The 17,917-nt window shown below is 40.2% G+C and overlaps 1 protein-coding gene across 2 annotated transcripts in view; it reads left to right on the forward strand.

The window, feature by feature from the left end:
- The window catches only part of LOC127432786 (uncharacterized), a 76,501-nt gene that overhangs the window by 46,976 nt on the left and 11,608 nt on the right, over positions 1 to 17,917 (forward strand). The window lies entirely within an intron of this gene.

A 17,917-nucleotide genomic window follows, 5' to 3' on the forward strand; every position in this document is an offset into this window, starting at 1 on the left:
TGTTTAAACTGTAATGTAAGACTTAAAAATAATGGGGATTAGAGCTGGGTAAATATACGTATTTCCCGAGTAATTATTATCTTCATTTGAACGATCTCGATATGTTTTCTTAAAATCGGAAGATCAGTCTTTTAAAATGAGACATTCAGCAGCATAGGTGTTGAGAGGAAAAGTTTGGTTGCATGTTCAAAATGATCCATGCAATTTGCCATTGATAATGTCTTTTTTAATATAATTTCTGTACTTTACAGTCTGTTGTAGATCAAAACAACAACAACAAAAATAAACATTTAATTCTAAAAAGAATCCTTGCGACTTCACTGCGCTCAGCCGGCAGTCTTAAAGAGACAGTAGGCCTACTGTTTTAGCACTTGTTCTCAGGGGTTAAATTGGGCCGGTATGGTCCTGAACGGGTCCAGCACCTTTGATTCCAAAAAGAAATAAAAAAAATGCATTATGTCAATCCATTTTATATTCTCCAGTACGGTTTTTGTTTGATCCATTTGACAAATTCAGTCTCTGTTTAGCGAATATACTTGTTCAAAAATATTTCAAAGATCATTATGCTTCACTGTAGTTAGTTGCGGAAACTGGTAGAGGCAGCATATTTGAGAGCGAAATGAGACCGCACGGTCCCGCATATAGACGCGCATTGCACTTCTGTATTGCGTCGTGTTCCGATCTCCGTTTCAAAGAAATCGCGTAATATGGAATCAACTGCTCATCCGTTTCTTAGATCCACTGATATGCAGTAGCAATTTTGTTCAGTTTTGTTAAAAAACAAATAATGACAGACAAATCATTATCCCAGTAAAATATAATCCCAGTAAATTTGATTCATTTGAAAGAAAAAACTATGAATTACATACCATACAGGCCTATTAATAAATCCATATTTAGACACCTATGTATTTTATTAAAATTTTATTATTTAAAATATTATTTTAGGGTTCCCCCACCTTAGAAATCCCAATTTAACCCCTGCTTGTTCTGCATATCAAGTTAAATTCCTGTAAATACTAATTATGCATGTAAACAATAAACATGTAGGCTTATATATATATATATATATATATATATATATATATATATATATATATATATATATATATATATACATACACACACACACACACACACACACACACACACACACACACACTGATGAGCCAAAACATTTTGACCACCTGCCTAATATGTTGTCGGTCCTCCACGTGCCGCCAACACAGTGCAGACCTGCCCAGGCATGGACTCTACAAGACCCCTGACTGTGTCCTGTGGTATCTGGCACCAAGACAATAGCAGCAGATCTTCAAGTCCTGTAAGTTGTGAGGTGGAGCCACCGTGGATCGGACTTGTTGGTCCAACACATCCCATAGATGCTCAATCGGATTGAGATCTGGGGAATTTGGAGGCCAGGGCAACACCTTGAACTCTTTGTCATGTTCCTCAAATCATTCACAAACAATGTGTGCAGTGTGCATTTTCCTGCTGAAAGAGGCCACTGCCATCAGGGAATTCCATTGCCATGAAGGGGTGTACCTGGTCTGCAGCGATGTTTAGGAAAGTGGAACGTGTCAAACTGATGTCCACATGAATGGCCAGACCCAGGGTTTCCCAGCAGAACATTGCCCAGAGCATCGCACTCCCTCCACCGGCTTGTTGTCTTCCCACAGTGCATCCTGGTTCCATCACTTCCCCAGGTAAATGGCGCACACGTACACGGCTGTCCTCGTGATGTAAAAGAAAACAGGACTCACCGGACCAGGCGACCTTCTTCCTCTGCTCCAAGGTCCAGTTCTGATGCTCGTGTGCCCATTGTAGGTGCTTACGACGGTGGACAGGGGTCACCATGGGCACTCTTGCCGGTCTGCAGCTACGCAGCAGAGTGCGATGCACTGTGTGTTGTGACACATTACTCCCGTAACCATCTGTAGCGTTCAGTGATGGGAGGGAAAGGAGGGCATGGAAACTTGGGCTTCAACTCAGAAGGTATCAAATTTAGACACCGCATTGACTTTCCTATAATCCACACAGAACCGTACAGATCTGTCGCTCTTAGGAACTAGAACAACCGGGCTGGATCAATCGCTGTGGGATTCTTCTATTACTCCCATATCGAGCATTGCATCTAATTCCTCCCGAACTATTTTCTTTTTGTGCTCGGGCAGTCGGTAGGGACGGCTACGTACCACCCTCTCCGGAACTACCGTTGCCAGCGTCACAGGGACCGCCTCCCTCCATAATTTCAGGAGGTTGAGATGGTATATTTGACGTGCGTCACCTCTATCTGTTCGTTTCACCTCATAATCGAGATCTTCCACTCATCGTGTGACCTCAAAGGGCCTAATGTTGTGCATGGTGCAAACTGGTGAGGGACTTGATGATTTCCATCAACTGCGAGGACCAGACGACGGCGTGTCTGGGAACCGGCGAGCACATTTTTTTTTCTCTCTCCTCTCTCTCTCTCTCTCTCACTCCGGCTCGCTCTGTCCCTCTCCACTTTTCCCTCCCCTTGTCTCCCTCTTAGGTCACGAGGAAGGCAGGGCAGCGCCCCCCCACCCCCCATCATGCTGGGGGTTCCCCGGCCTGAAGGCAAAGGAGGGAGGAGTGTGACGAGGAAAAGAGCAGGGCTGGGCCGTGACTACGCACACCCGGACCCCAGTCGGGCTAATCAGCCGAGGAGAGGGATAAAGGCAGCCAGGTGCAGCAGTTCGGAAAAGAGAGAACCACACGCAGCTGCCGTTTGTGTGCGTTTGTGTCTTTTTGATTAAATATTACTTTGACTGTTTAGCTGGTTCCCGCCTCCTTCTTGCCCATTTTTCCCATTACATTAGTCCCGAAACCCGGGAGGGAGGAGGGATGTGCTGTCGGGGAGTCCTCACCACTGCCGTCCACACAAAGGAGCAGCCACAGCCATCTGCCAGGGGATGGAGTTGCCCCTGACGGCCGCCTGGATGCAGAGGAACAGCCACTGTCCACGAGGAACATGGAAACTTGGGCTTCAACTCAAAAGGTACAACTTTTAATAAACAAACTCAAAATCGCTTTTCAGCATCACACTCATTAGCTTCAGGTTTTGTATAGTCTCTCTGACTGGTAGCTCTCTCCCATCATCTCTGGCGTGGTCCCTTTTTAATCGCTCTCCCCAGTGCTTACTGCAATCAGAAACATGTGTTAGACATTATAGCGCTCAGGTGTGTGCACCCTTACCGCTTTCTCTCCGGACGAATGCTCGATCACGCCCCCGCTGCCACACCATCATTAAAATGTTCTGTGACTTGTGCCACAGTAGACCTTCTGTCTGGACAAGATGTGATAGCCTTCGTTGCCCTCGCGCATCAAAGGGCCTTGGGTGCCCAACACCCTGTTGCTTGTTTGTCCCTCCTCAGACCACTGTCAGTAGGTACTCACCACTGCTAACCGGGAGCACACCACAATCCTTGCTGTTTCAGAGATGCTCTGACCCAGTCGTCTGGCCATAACAACTTGGCCCTTGTCAAAGTTGCTCAGGTCTTTACTCCTCCCCATTTCTCCTGCTTTCAACACGTTGACTACAAGATTGTTCACTTACCATCTAATCTACCCAGACCTTGACATGTGGCCTTGTTAGGAGATGATCAACGTAATTCGCTTCATATGTGAGTGGTGTTTTGTACATAAATATTGATCTTTTTTGCACCAAAAGCAATCATGTTGCTTCAGAAGACATTAATTTAACAGCTGGAGTCATCTTTATGACGTTTATGCTGAATAACTGTTCTTTTTGGTGCTTCAAAAGTCGGATCACCATCCACTTGTATTTTAAGGACCTACTGAGCCAAGATATTTTTCACATTTTCTTCAAATGTGTTCTGGTGAAGTAAGAAAGTCATACACACTTGGGATATCATGATGGTGAGTAAATGAGAGAATTTTCATTTTTGGGTGAACTATCACTTTAAAGGTTAGCCTGATTTTTACTAGCACTATTTTGATCGTGAAGGTCTTATTTTATTTCCTGTATTTTATAGACAACACACTTTTTCCTAATCTACCTCGATGTTCCTCTCCAATGTGCAAAATAAAACATGTATTGGCTAAATATATGCTATTCACTGTGTAGAAAATATGAAAAATTAGATGAAGTGCAAAAATCCTTGTGCTGACTTAGACGAGCTGCTTGCTCGACTCTCTCACACATACTTATCTCGTCAAAGAAACACACACACACATACTAGATGCATGCCTAATATTTTCTGCTCCCTGTATGTCTTTAAACTTTACGGATGAATGCATTAAAATCATACTGCAAGTTTGTATAACCTAAGAAAGGTATATATCATGCAGCCCCACTGGCCACCACTAAATTCTTAATTTGGGATGGCAATAAGTTGTCCGTGCAAATAAATTCTACTAGCATTTTAAATTCCTGCAAGTCTAGTCCACCCACTTACCTGGCACAGTCACTCAAATTCAAAGCCTTCTTCAAAAGGGTGCTTACTGTCCCCAAAAGCAGAATCTTCCATTGGGCCCCACACAAACCTCTGGACCAGGGGCGGGGCAAGAATGGTGGTATGGGGTGGCAGCTGCCACCCTAAAAATGAGCTTTGCCACCCCAACTCGTACACTGCTCGCATCCTGGAGACGTTGCGCAACAGCTTAACCCATCCGTGTCATCCTACATGGTCCATAACGTAATTTTTCAGCTGGCTCAATAACAGTTCTGTGAATATTCTCTATTGCAGCAACAGTCTTTTAACATTGGCTCAATCAGAATTTCTGTTGAGCCAATGGAAAAAAAAAACTTTATCAAAACATCTTGTTTTGGGCCAATTACATATTGAGTTGAAGTAGCCATATTTTTTGGTTCACCTAATCATAAAATTTATATCCAATTATTTATTTCTCACTGTTCCAATGAAAAAAAAATGCAATCCATGAAAAACAAAATCTCGCTTTAACATATGCTTTATTAACATATCACCTGCACAACAGAATGTTCGGAGACAACAATTCACCTTAGATTATAGAAAGAGAAAAAAAAAAATCTTGAAAGAACAAATTAGTACAATTACAAGCAGCTTATGAGAGGTAGGTCCATCAAATTGCTCCATACACTTTAAACATAATAAACATCTGAAAACACACTAGACAAATATTTGCTGAACTGCTGGCAGTGCATCTTACCAAAGAAATTGCAGCATAATCATGAAACTGAAATAACTGAGACCAAAAAAAATAAAAAAATAATAGTACATATATTTTAAATTCTTGTTATCTTCTATCCAAAGAAGATAATGAATGCATTAGTGAAGTCTCGCAAATTGTCATTAACCACCTGCTATTTCAACTGCAACATTGACCATATTGGAGAATGATCTTGATCAGTGGCAAACACAGACCTCAGCAGGGACGGGGCGAAAGGATAAAAAAAATAAATAAAAGGGTACTGATTTTTTTATTTTATTCCATTCATTTATTTTAATGAGTAGCGCTTGAATATCCTTAACGAATTGATTGCTTTTTGAGTACTTAAGCATTTATCTTGTATTAAACAATTTAAGTTTTTTACACTTCAGACATGGTCTTTGATAATCCCATCTTTTTGACATGTGTCATAGCAAAACCATGGTATTTAAGTATTGAGTACTATAACAGTATCATGAAATATGAATATAATCATTCAGTCAATAATACCATGGTATTTTTCTGATTAGTCTTATTTAACAAAAACCAAACTGGGTTTGCCTGAATCAGAAAGCTCCTTAAGTTAATGGCAGTATTCTATAAAAGACGTATTAAATTTCTACCACTGAAAACGACGCGACCGCTTCCATTATTATTAATAAAGCTGTCTACACTCAGGTGTGCCATGTGATGTCAGAAATGCAGTAGCAATCAAGTATTAATCTGTTGATGACAACACAATACATACAGTGGACATTTGATCTGCATTGGTGTGTGGGAGTGGTGGTGGTGTAGTGGACTAAAACACTGAACTGGTAAGCAGAAGGTTGTTGGTTCAATTCCCACAGCCACCACCACTGTGTCCTTGAGCAAGGCACTTAACTCCAGGTTGCTCCAGGGGGATTATCCATGTGATAAGGGCACTGTAAGTCACTTTGGATAAAAGCATCTGCCAAATGCATAAATGTAAATGTGTGTCAGCATCATTCTGCAAGTACACAGCCAAAATGCAAAATATATGTTTCATAAATAAGCAATTTCTGGATTCTAAAGTATTTATTAAATTATTGTAGCATCAAAAATGAGTTCAAAAGTATGTGTGTTGAAATATAGGCTACATATTAATTATACATGTTGCCTGCATTGCAGACAGAAAATAGAGGAAATACTGTATGCTTGCTCTTGAGTCACTTAATATTAATAAACTGCACTGCTGAGGGAGGGGACACCACTCAAAAGCTCGTTCCAAACAAAAGTGAGAAAATGAGATGAAGGGGCACATTCATACAGTAATTCCGTGTTCCCTTCAGAGTACCCACTTTAAGGGCTCTGCACCTCGGAGCGAGTAGGGCATAGGAAGGATCACTTGAGATTAGAATCCGCCCCCGATCTGCTGTAGCACGCACTGTTAAATGCACCTCTGCTCCATTTTCTATAATACGCCCACGATTTACAAAGAAACCTCATAACACATTACTGTTATTGCGAAATTACGAGATTTTAAATTTTGTTTTAACCATTTTAATTTTTATTAATTTCTACTTTTTTCTGGATGACCAGAAGGGCACTGTCACGGGTTGAAACAGAGGCAGGACCCAAACCTGGAGTAAAAAAAAAAAAAAAAAACCTTATACAAAATAAACAAAAACTGAACAAGAACTGTCTAGGACAAACCCGAACTGACAGACTGGAAGGCAAACAGGACCGACATAAACATGAAGCACAAGACCAGCTGGCACTGGACAGCACACACAAGGAGACCAAAATAGGGAAGGAAATCAAACAGGTTAATGGGAAGGGCAGGTGTAACAAATGGGCAAACAAGGAGGTGGAGTATGATGCAAGACTGAGAGACATGCGGCAACACAGAAACAAAGCCAACTGCTCTCACGAGACAAACACCTGAATGGCATGAGTGACAGACAACCGACAGACGAGAGAGAATGCACAGCAACGCCAAACAAAGCAATGCCATGCATTCCCACACTAGACAAAGCCTGAGCATACATCGCATGGCAAACGCCACACAACAGGTGACAAAACGAGACAGGACACCTGTGTGAGTTCTGCCACACACACACCTGACACCGAACACCAAAGTGACCGAACCTCAGCACAACGTGAAGACAGCTCGCGACCCGAGCGTGCAACGCAATGCGAGTGCAACATGAAGCATGCCGTGAGAGACGGACAAACGATTGATGTGAGTGCATGCCACCAAGATGACATAAGCGCAATGCACTCACGCCAATAACAGACACAACATGGAGCATGACTGTCCGAATCCCGACACCGACCGAAACCAAACCAGGCACTCCAAACATGAAACCTGAGACCAACCGAGGAGTGCACGGCAGGGAAATAACAACCGAAACTGTGCGCTCAGAGACATAAAACGAAACAAGATAGACATAGAACGATGATGTCATGGTCACAAAAGCCCAGGCACCTTTAGATGCCCCCGTTCTGTGCACGTCACAGATCTTGATGTTGATGGAAATGTTCACCACTTCAAGTATTGCCATTTTTGCACTGCTTGTGTGGTTCTCCTATGCCTCAATACTTTACAGTATTCTTTACTGTACAGCTTCACATGCACACAAACTCAAGGTGCTTCAATAAAAAAGAACAACGGCAGCGGCCAACACACTTGCTGCTTTTCAGTTGGGCTCTCTCTCCCTTTCGGTGGACTGGGCCGTCTTTATCTCCCCTGACTCTCACTGTGAACATGGAAACGGTAATTAGTCACAGTTCATCTCAGGTGGATGTCCTTACTGCTTTCTCTCTCCCCAGACGGGCTCTCGACCACACCCTCACCTCCACAGTCTACCATCTGTAACGGGATAAAAGGGTGAATAAAGACATAGTGAAGCACAATCTTAAAATTAAAATAAAATAAAACACAGCTTTTGCGATTTTTTTTTTTTTAAGCATACAGTGCTGTAAAAGAAGTATTGGACCCTTTCTGAATTTCATTTTTAACTTTGTGTGTGGTAAGATTTTGTTAGCAATTGTGGCAGAGTCTGATGGTAAAATGGACAGAAGTTTGGTCTATTATTTCTTTTGTGTTCATGGTTTAGTGTTTAGTGTTTCAGTGTTTCATCTTGACATACCTTTTATTCAGAGTAATTTCAAGGAGAACTGAAGATGGAAAACCTGCCAATAAATAAATAAAATTAATTTCATTTATCGTTAACATTGTTTCGACAGAGGGAAGTCTGTTGATAAAATTACAAGTTACCATTTCTTTTTGAATATTTTAGCTTGAAATCCTAATTTATGTGGGCACAGTACCATTTAAATGGAGGAAAAATTAAAAAATATGTTCTGCCATCTATTAAAATTAGTGCTGTGATTGAGTGCAGTCTGTGACTTCTTGACTTTCAGCAACTATTTACTTAAAAATATTTTTTTTTATCACTTCAAAGCTTATGATACACATTAATTTTCATACTAAATAATAAAATCTTAGCCTCTTATACTCTGCAGGATTTTTGGGCTGCCGCCTGAAATTTTTCACACTCAAATTTAAAAGCTCCCTGTTCACATATACAGTGGACTAATTTCATATAAATGGTCTCATTTTACAGATAACCCCCTATATAATTTAAGAGATGATTGCAATAATTAATAAATAACACTGTATATGTTTACAATTTTGTGATTAACAATTTAAAAAATACATTTATTTATTTATTTATTTATTTATTTTGTTATGTCTAAAGTTTAAAAAGCATGCCATTTCAGTTGTGTTCCCTGTTTTCAAGCAAACAGAGAACACAGCAAGTACTAGAAAAAATATTTTTTCTCTTTCACCTTCCATCACATTTTACTGATATGAAATGTAGGTGGTGCTGTAATGCATTTTAGCCCTCACACATTGGCAACTTTTTTTTTTTTTTTTGTCTTTTTTTGAAGCTTCTGAGTTGTCTAAAAGCCCACTCTAGGTGTCTCAATCTGCTTGGAAAGCAGAACATCCCAGCTTTACAATTATGTGTAACATTTAATCTTCTATAAATGGGAACCTATTTTGCTTATGATTTGTTTCTCATACTTGTTCTACCGGACTTCATATTTTGTTCAAAAACAATTGTGACACAAATTTGGATTATTCACACAAGCAAGCTCACAAACAAGTAAACACGTCATTTATTTAACTCATTTTAAAGCTAACAACCCAATGTAAGATTTGATATAAAGTTTGAGGCTATTAGAGACTTACAGATCAGCACAGAAAAGCACAGAAAAGAGATGTTTGCATTTTATGCCTTACCGAAATAAAATTTCACTTTGTGAAAATTTTGAAAATAATTCAAACTGTGGTATTATGGCAACAAAATAAATATACATTTAAAAATTTCGACAAAGTAACCTCTAGGTGGGGCTAATTTGTGATTAGATGTTTTCAGCTCATAGATCACGTCTGATTTTCAATAACTCATGTTGTCTGGAGTTCTTTGTACACTGAATGTTCTTGGACAGATATTTTATCAATGTTTTGTCCACGGAACAATCCAAAAACACTTTAAACTGCAGTACAGTCCATTGAAGAGATGGTTAGTCTATCCCTCACAGCCCCATTGTCATTCCCATTAAAAATCAAAGATGGCGCTAGCGTGAATAAGTGCTATGGGATTAATTTAGAGATGAAAATGCTACAATGAAACCATTGAGAGAATGAAATGTGGAGAGCGAACCACACGAAAATTTGGCAGGCCTGCAGATCTTTTATTCAGAGGATTTGTCTGGTCTACCTAACTTATATTAAAGTTACAGAACGAGAACTGCAGTTAGCTAAAACAAGGTAGACCTACTCAATGCTTAACGCTCATTTTATGAAACTCAGGATGGCTCTTTCTTTTCTCTTGGGATCAACATTCGTCTTCGGACTTCGGCACGCTCGCGCTTTCCACCCAGCATCGGTCTCTACCGACCGCACTCGCCATTCCCAACGTACAAATGTTGTTTTCTCAGGCGCATGCATAGTCCGTTTTACGCATTCTGTGATTTGCTCGGCCAAAACAAATTTTTCAGTTCGACTTGACATATTACCTGAACACATTTAAATGTTAACGGTGAATATATGTTTTTAATTTTAATGGAAAACTTTAAGCTGCTATCACCACAATACATATTTCTGTTTTGGGGCAATTATTGTCTTTTATTGAACCAACATTTATTTCTCAACTTTATCAATTTTCCAAAATCTAATTATTATTATTATTATTTTTTTTTTTACAGTGTAAGGACTGAGTCAACACAAGTTCACAAAACTTAGATAGATGGCTGGAGTGAAACCAGTAATTGAACATTCTGCTTGCGGGGAGTGCTAGAAAAGGACACTCTTATCAGAATAATTAAGTTTGTCTATGTTATTTTATTCCAGACATTTAAGGATCAATATTTTATGTTAATGACTTATTTGTGTAAGTTATTGGATAGGTTTTGCAGCGAAGCCATTATCTCTGTATCTAATAATATGACAAAATTATCTGTATGGATATAATAAGGGCGTGGCCTAAACCGGAAGTGCGTCAAAACTAATTTTAAAATGTAACTCTCTTACATTTGTAGTTTCTGTATATAAAATATGCCTCGAATAGGCCTGTTTAAATATTATTAATAATAATAATAATAATAATAATTATTATTATTATTATTTAATTATGTAATAGATATTTTATTTATTTATACTTAACAGATTAATTTGAATATAGGCTACATGTTGTTAACTGTTGTTTCTCATGGTTAACTGTTGTTTCAACAAAGTATGTTAATGTCAGAAAAAGTCACATTAATATCTGCTGAAACACAATATTCGTTAATCTCTGTGCAGTGTGCATGTATAACAACATTATTCTGAAGTCACAGGGTGTCAAGCAGTTGTCAAATGTCAAGCACACATTTTGAGAAATGTAAAATGGAATGAGAATAAATTAATAGCCTACAAACAGGTGAAAGCACAGTCTTTATCAATCTAAATCAGAATGTTTTATGATACACTTGAGGCTTATTTTGTGTGCACATATTTTAACATTATGTGGAGGACATAATTATTTAGTATAATGATGTGGAGAATTAGCAAAATGCAGTGGAATAAATTGCCAGAATGGTCCTCTATAATGTATATTTCTTGAAGAGAAAAGCAAAAAAAATTCACATGTTTTTGTTTCTCTGTGTACAGGAATATTCTGAATAGATTTACACTCTATGAAGTATTTGAACCTCTATGGAGTGTTTAAACTTTTGGGGAATTAAGGCTTAACCATAAAATTACCTTAATTAGTGATGTGGCTATAAATGTGGTCAGCTTTAAGAGATGGACAGATGAGCTCCTCTATAAAATCATTACTTCTCTGGTCAGGAATTCAACATCATATACAGATTGGTTTATGAATCCTTACATGTGAAACATTTGGTGTTAATGTGTTAACAGACAAGAATGGAAAATGTAGGAGCCTGGGTAGCTCAGTAAGTAAAGACACTGACTATCACATCTGGAGTTGAAATTTCGAATCCAGGCCGTGCTGAGTGACACCAGTCAGGCTTCCTAAGCAACCAATTGGCCTGGTTGCTAGGGTGGGTAGAGTCACGTTGGGTTAACCTGCTCATGGTCGCTATAATGTGGTTCTTGCTCTCGGTGGGGCGTGTGGTGAGTTGTGCGTGGATGCTGCAGAGAATAGTGTGAAGTCTCCACATGCACTAGGTCTCCATGTTACGCTCAACAAGCCACATGATAAGATGCACGAACTGACTGTCTCAGATGTGGAGGTAACTTGGCGTCATACATTGTTTGACATGATTGTTGCAGTGTAAATAAATTTAAAGGCGGTATAAAGACGGATAGCTTGCGATAGCATTTGTTGAGTCACGTCTACATCAGAAACATGCAGAATAAAGAACTGTAGAAAAATAGCAGTTATTAACAACAATAATATAAATGGTTAAAATATGAGAGAACAACACACTCTCACGGCTATATTCTAAGGACTAATTCATATGTTATGTACGACTTATCTGGTATGAATTCATATGACTTTCACCACAGCCAAACACGTCGCAAGGGATTGTTTTCATCTAACATGCTAATGTTTCTTACCACTGTCACACAAAACAGCTTTTCCTGTCATGTTTACACACTTAATTTTTGGGGGGTAAGGGGTGTGGGTAAAGGCATAATATTAAGAAGCATGTCCTCAATGCCTCGCACACGGAATTCGTACTTATGACATCATACGATTTAGCCAACTCGTAAAATATGTATGACTTTCATGAGATCGGGTTGGGAAGAAAGTACTACAAAGAATGAAAGAGGGCAAAGGACTTGAAGTGGATCAGAGTCCAAAAGAATACATAAAATTTGGGAGGCTAGCTCAGTGCGACACATATTGTAACATACAAATCAAATCAAAATCAAATCAAATCACTTTTATTGGCACACAACCATATACACAAGTGCAATGGTGTGTGAAATTCTTGGGTGCAGTTCCGAGCAACATAGTAGTCGTGACAGTGATGAGACATATAACAATTTACAATAAACATCAGATTTATACAACACAATTTAAAATCTAATATACACATAATTACACATAACACAATATACAAATAATAACATACAATGTACATTATACAATACACACAATATAGAATACACATTATACAATAAAAATAGTATATATAGTATATATAGAATGTACAGTAGGTTGTATTGTACTGTACTGACATTCAGGCTGTTGGTTGATAGTAAGTTGCCAGTGTGTTGTTAAAAGAGAATATAATTTATGACAGTCCGGTGTGAGATATAAGAGTAATAAAGTGCAGTGCTGATGTATTTTGATCGTGAGAGATCAAGAGTTCAAAAGTCTGATTGCTTGGAGGAAGAAGCTGTCATGTATTCGGCTGGTGCAGGTCCTGATGCTGTGATACCACCTGCCTGATGATAGCAGTGAGAACAGCCCATGGCCCGGGTGGCTGGAGTCTGTGGTGATCCTCCGAGCTTTTTCACACACCGCCTGGTATATATGTCCTGGAGGGAGGGAAGCTCACCTCCAATGATGTGTCTGGCAGTTCGCACCACCCTTTGAGGGCTTTGCGGTTGAGGGCAGTGCTATTGCCGTACCAGGCGGAGATGCAGCCAGTCAGGATGCTCTCTACATTGCTGGTGTAGAACCATGTGAGGATGTGGCGGTTCATTCCAAACTTCCTCAGCCATCTCAGGAAGAAGAGGCGCTGATGAGCCTTCTTCACAATGGCCTCAGTGTGGACGGACCATGTGAGTTCCTCAGTGATGTGGACACCCAGGAACTTGAAGCTGCTGACTCTCTCCACTGGTGCTCCATTGATGGTGATGGGGCTGTGTTCTCTTTCTCTTCTCCTGAAGTCCACCACAAGCTCCTTTGTCTTTCTGACGTTGAGGGAGAGGTTGTGCTCCTGACACCAGTGTGTCAGAGTGTGCACCTCCTCTCTGTTTCATCATTGTCAGTGATCAGACCTACCACCGTCATATCATCAGCAAACTTAATGATGGCATTGGAGCTGTGTGTTGCCACACAGTCATGTGTGTACAGGGAATACAGGAGTGGGCTGAGAACACAGCCCTGTGGGGCTCCAGTGTTGAGGGTCAGTGATGAGGAGATGTTGCTGCCTATTCTAACCACCTGGCGTCTGCTTGACAGGAAGTCCAGCATCCAGCTGCACAGTGAGCTGTTTAAGCCAAGAGCCCGGAGTTTCTCATCAAGCTTGGAGGGCACTATGGTGTTGAATGCTGAGCTGTAGTCTACAAACAACATTCTCACATAAGTGTTCTTTTTTTCCAGGTGGGAGAGAGCAATGTGTACTGTAGATGCAATGGCATCATCAGTGGAGCGGTTGTTGCGGTAAGCAAACTGCAATGGGTCTAGTGATGGAGGCAGCACAGAGCAGATGTAATCTCTGATTAGTCTCTCAAAGCATTTGCTGATGATGAGGGTCAGAGCAACAGGACGCCAGTCATTTAAGCAAGTGATTTTGGATTGCTTTGGAACAGGCACAATGGTGGACGTTTTAAAGCATGTGGGGACTACAGACAAAGAGAGGGAAAGGTTGAAAATGTCCATAAAAACACCAGCCAGTTGGTTCGCGCACGCTCTGATGATGTGGCCCGGAATGCCGTCTGGACCCGTGGCTTTGCGGATATTCACCCGTCGTAAGGATCGGGTTACATCCGCTACAGAGACGGAGAATGAACTAACCTCTGTAGCTTCGGCTGCGAGAGCTCTCTCCGCGAAGGCGGTGTTATTTCCCTCGAAACGAGCATAAAAAGTATTTAGATCATCCTGGAGAGCGACAGCGGTGTTCACGGCGGAGTTTTTAAAGTCCGTGATGATATTAATTCCCTGCCACATGCTTCTAGAGTTTGTGGTGTTAAACTGTCCTTCAATCTTGTTCCTGTACTGACGTTTTGCTGGCTTGTTTATGCTCCTCCGCATTCCCGGAATTAAAAGCGGAGGTCCACGCATCAAGTGCCGCGCGAACATCGCTATTAATCCTAGGTTTCTAGTTCGGGTAGATCCATATTGTTCTGGTCGGAACAACGTCCTCTATGCACTTTCTGATGAAACACGTTACACTATCAGCATAAAGCTCGATGTCGTCATCAGAGGCGGACAGGAACATCTCCCAGTCCGTGTGATCAGAACAGTCTTGTAGCGTAGAGTCTGATTGATCCGACCAGCACTGGATCGTTCTGAGGGCGGGTGCTTCCTGTTTCAGTTTCTGCCTGTAAGCGGGCAGAAGCAGAATGGAAGAGTGGTCCGATTTGCCAAATGGTGGGCGGGGGAGGGATTTGTAGCCACCCCGGAAGGGAGAGTAGCAATGGTCCAAAACCCGGTCCCCTCGTGTGTTAAAACTAATGTGTTGGTGGTATTTTGGTGCGACTGATTTGAGATTGGCTTTGTTAAAGTCCCCAGTCACAATGAACACGGCCTCAGGGTGCGCGGTTTCCTGCTTGCTTATAATCCCATACAGTTCCTTGAGTGCCCGGTCTGTGTCGGCTTGTGGGGGGATGTACACAGCTGTGATAATGACCACTGTGAATTCCCTCGGTAGCTAGAATGGTCGACACAGAAGCATGAGAAATTCCAGATCAGGAGAGCAGAAAGACTTGATAGAATGTACGTTCCTCTGATCAAACCAGGATTTGTTGATCATATAACATACACCACCACCTCTGCTTTTACCTGAGAGGTCTTTTGCTTTGTTCGCTCGGTGCATGGAGAACCCCACGGGTTCAATGGCTGAGTCTGGAATCTCCGCAGACATCCAAGTTTCCGTAAGGCAAATAATGCAGCAGTCACTCATCTCTTGTTGGAAAGAGATACGTGCTCTCAGCTACCAGAGCTTGTTGTCCAGAGGCTGAACATTTGCCAGTAGAATACTGGGTAGCGGGGGTCGATTTGCGCGACGTCTTACTCCGATGAGAACACCGGCTCTGTTTCCCCTTTTCCTTTTGCGTTTCCGCGGCCGGGCTGCCCAGACAAATGGCTCCGCTGGTGTGTTTGTAAACAGCAGGTCAGCATTGAGGAATTTGAAGTCCAGTTTACGGTGTGCAATTGCAGAACCAATGTCCAAAAGTGTTTGTCTGTCGTAGACAATAAAGCAGACAACATCCAAGACAAAAAACATAAGAATTGTAAACAAAACAAACAAAACACTACAATGTTGTGTCGGAGCTCGCAACGCAGCAGCCATACTCGGCGCCATCTTGAGTCCATACAGACTTATTAATATTAATATCTCACTTTAAAAAAAACATCTCATATGAAGTGATTCACAAAAAATATAAGATTTCAAAACAAAGGATGTGTAAAAAATCAAAAACACCCAAAAATAAAAGTGTCAGTAATAAGAGATTAAGAGTAATTAGAATTAGCACTCTCACGAAAATAACAATGAATAAATAGGCCTAATATGGAAATATGCAAGCAAGCCTAGTTAAAAATCAATAGCCTAGTACGCTACATTGTTGTCACATGACCTCACTATTTTGTTTAATTTCTGCACGTGGCATCCAGTTATCATCTTGAAAATAAATATGGTTTATTTGCATTATCTAATTTTGTGTCAAAATATTTATTCTTTGTCAGTCCAATCAAATAATAGGTTAAGAATAGGGATGCACGATATATTGGTGGCCAATATATTATTGTCCGATAACCGGGAAATGAAAATATTATTATCGCGCCAATAATGGAATTGCCGCCGATAATTTGTTACGGTTTATTTATTTGTGGCTGAAATTCTCTGACTGCCTGCAGAGACTCAGGCAAAAGTGCGCATACACAATGTGTCTGTGTGAGTGACAGCCAAGCTTATGTTGCTCTGTGAGGATTATTTCAACATCTCTGCTCCTTGCTTCGTTGTTTTGGGGCGGGTGTTAGTCATCTGCTGTAAGTAACGATGGCATTTCCCATATACTGTATACAGGGTTGGGAGGGTTACTTTTGAAATGTATTCCACAACAGATTACAGAATACATGCTGTAAAATGTAATTTGTAACATATTCCGTTAGATTACTCAAGGTCAGTAACGTATTCTAAATACTTTGGATTACTTCTTCAGCACTGGTAGATTTTTTCACTTGTTTTGACTATAAAAACTCTGCCAGTACAGTAAGACAAAATACACATGTTAAAAATACATTCTCTGAAAAACCTAAATATCTTATGCAGTGTTGTTTCTAAAACAAGATATTTTTGATCTTGTTTTAAGGATTTTTATATATTTTTATGGGAAATCAAGACAAAAATGATCATCAAGAATACGATTTTTGCCCTAATATCAAAGGTCTTACTAGAAAAAAGAAATTATGATCCAACATGAATTTTCGTGATAAAACAATATGATCGTGCCTGGTAACGTGCATGTAAAGTGGCTAGAAATAGCATTTTAGCTTAGTGTAAGGCTGACAATTTACACAAGGTTTATTTCTATTTCTTCTGCTCCAAACTTCAAACTTACTTCTCTGTCTGCTCGTATGAATGTAACACATCGTAAGAAAGTGTTTCACCGCTGCAAGGACTAAATATTAAATGAAACAAATGACAATAAAATGTAATCTCTTCAGTAATCAAAATACTTTGAATGTAACTGTATTCTAAATACCAATGATCTAAATTGTAACTATAGTGGAATACAGATACTTATATTTTGTATTTTATATACGTAATCCCATTACATGTATTCTGTTACTCCCCAACCCTGACTGTTTGTTTCATGAGGCAATAAACGAAACGTGACAAAAACACGTACAGTATGTATGTTACATGGGGGCTATCGTTTTCGCTTATTACTTCATGAAACATTAACAGAATGTGGGAAATAGCACATCGTTACATACATTAGATGGGCAGTAGCTTCACTACATTAGCTTAAATACATTTCTGAGTAGCGAGGTGGTAGCTTCACTAGTTTTTAAATCAAGTAGCTCTTCAGTAGCAAAGCTATATTTTTGACAAGGTAGCGGCATAGAGTTAACAAAAGCTACATCATACATCACACCGGTGTTTACTATCGCCAGTTTTGAATCAGAACTAAAAATGTCTGATGACAAATGAATCACTCATCTGAGTCGGTTCTTTAAAATGAATTGGTTACACGTGATAGGAAAGCAGTCTGAATCAGTTCACGATTAAATTTGAATGACTCAGAAAGCTTGTGCGCACTTTCACTTGCCAGTAAGCTCATGGAGTATTTTAAAATACGGAA

Source organism: Myxocyprinus asiaticus, chromosome 42 (genome assembly GCF_019703515.2).
Source record: "Myxocyprinus asiaticus isolate MX2 ecotype Aquarium Trade chromosome 42, UBuf_Myxa_2, whole genome shotgun sequence".
NCBI lineage: Eukaryota > Metazoa > Chordata > Actinopteri > Cypriniformes > Catostomidae > Myxocyprinus > Myxocyprinus asiaticus.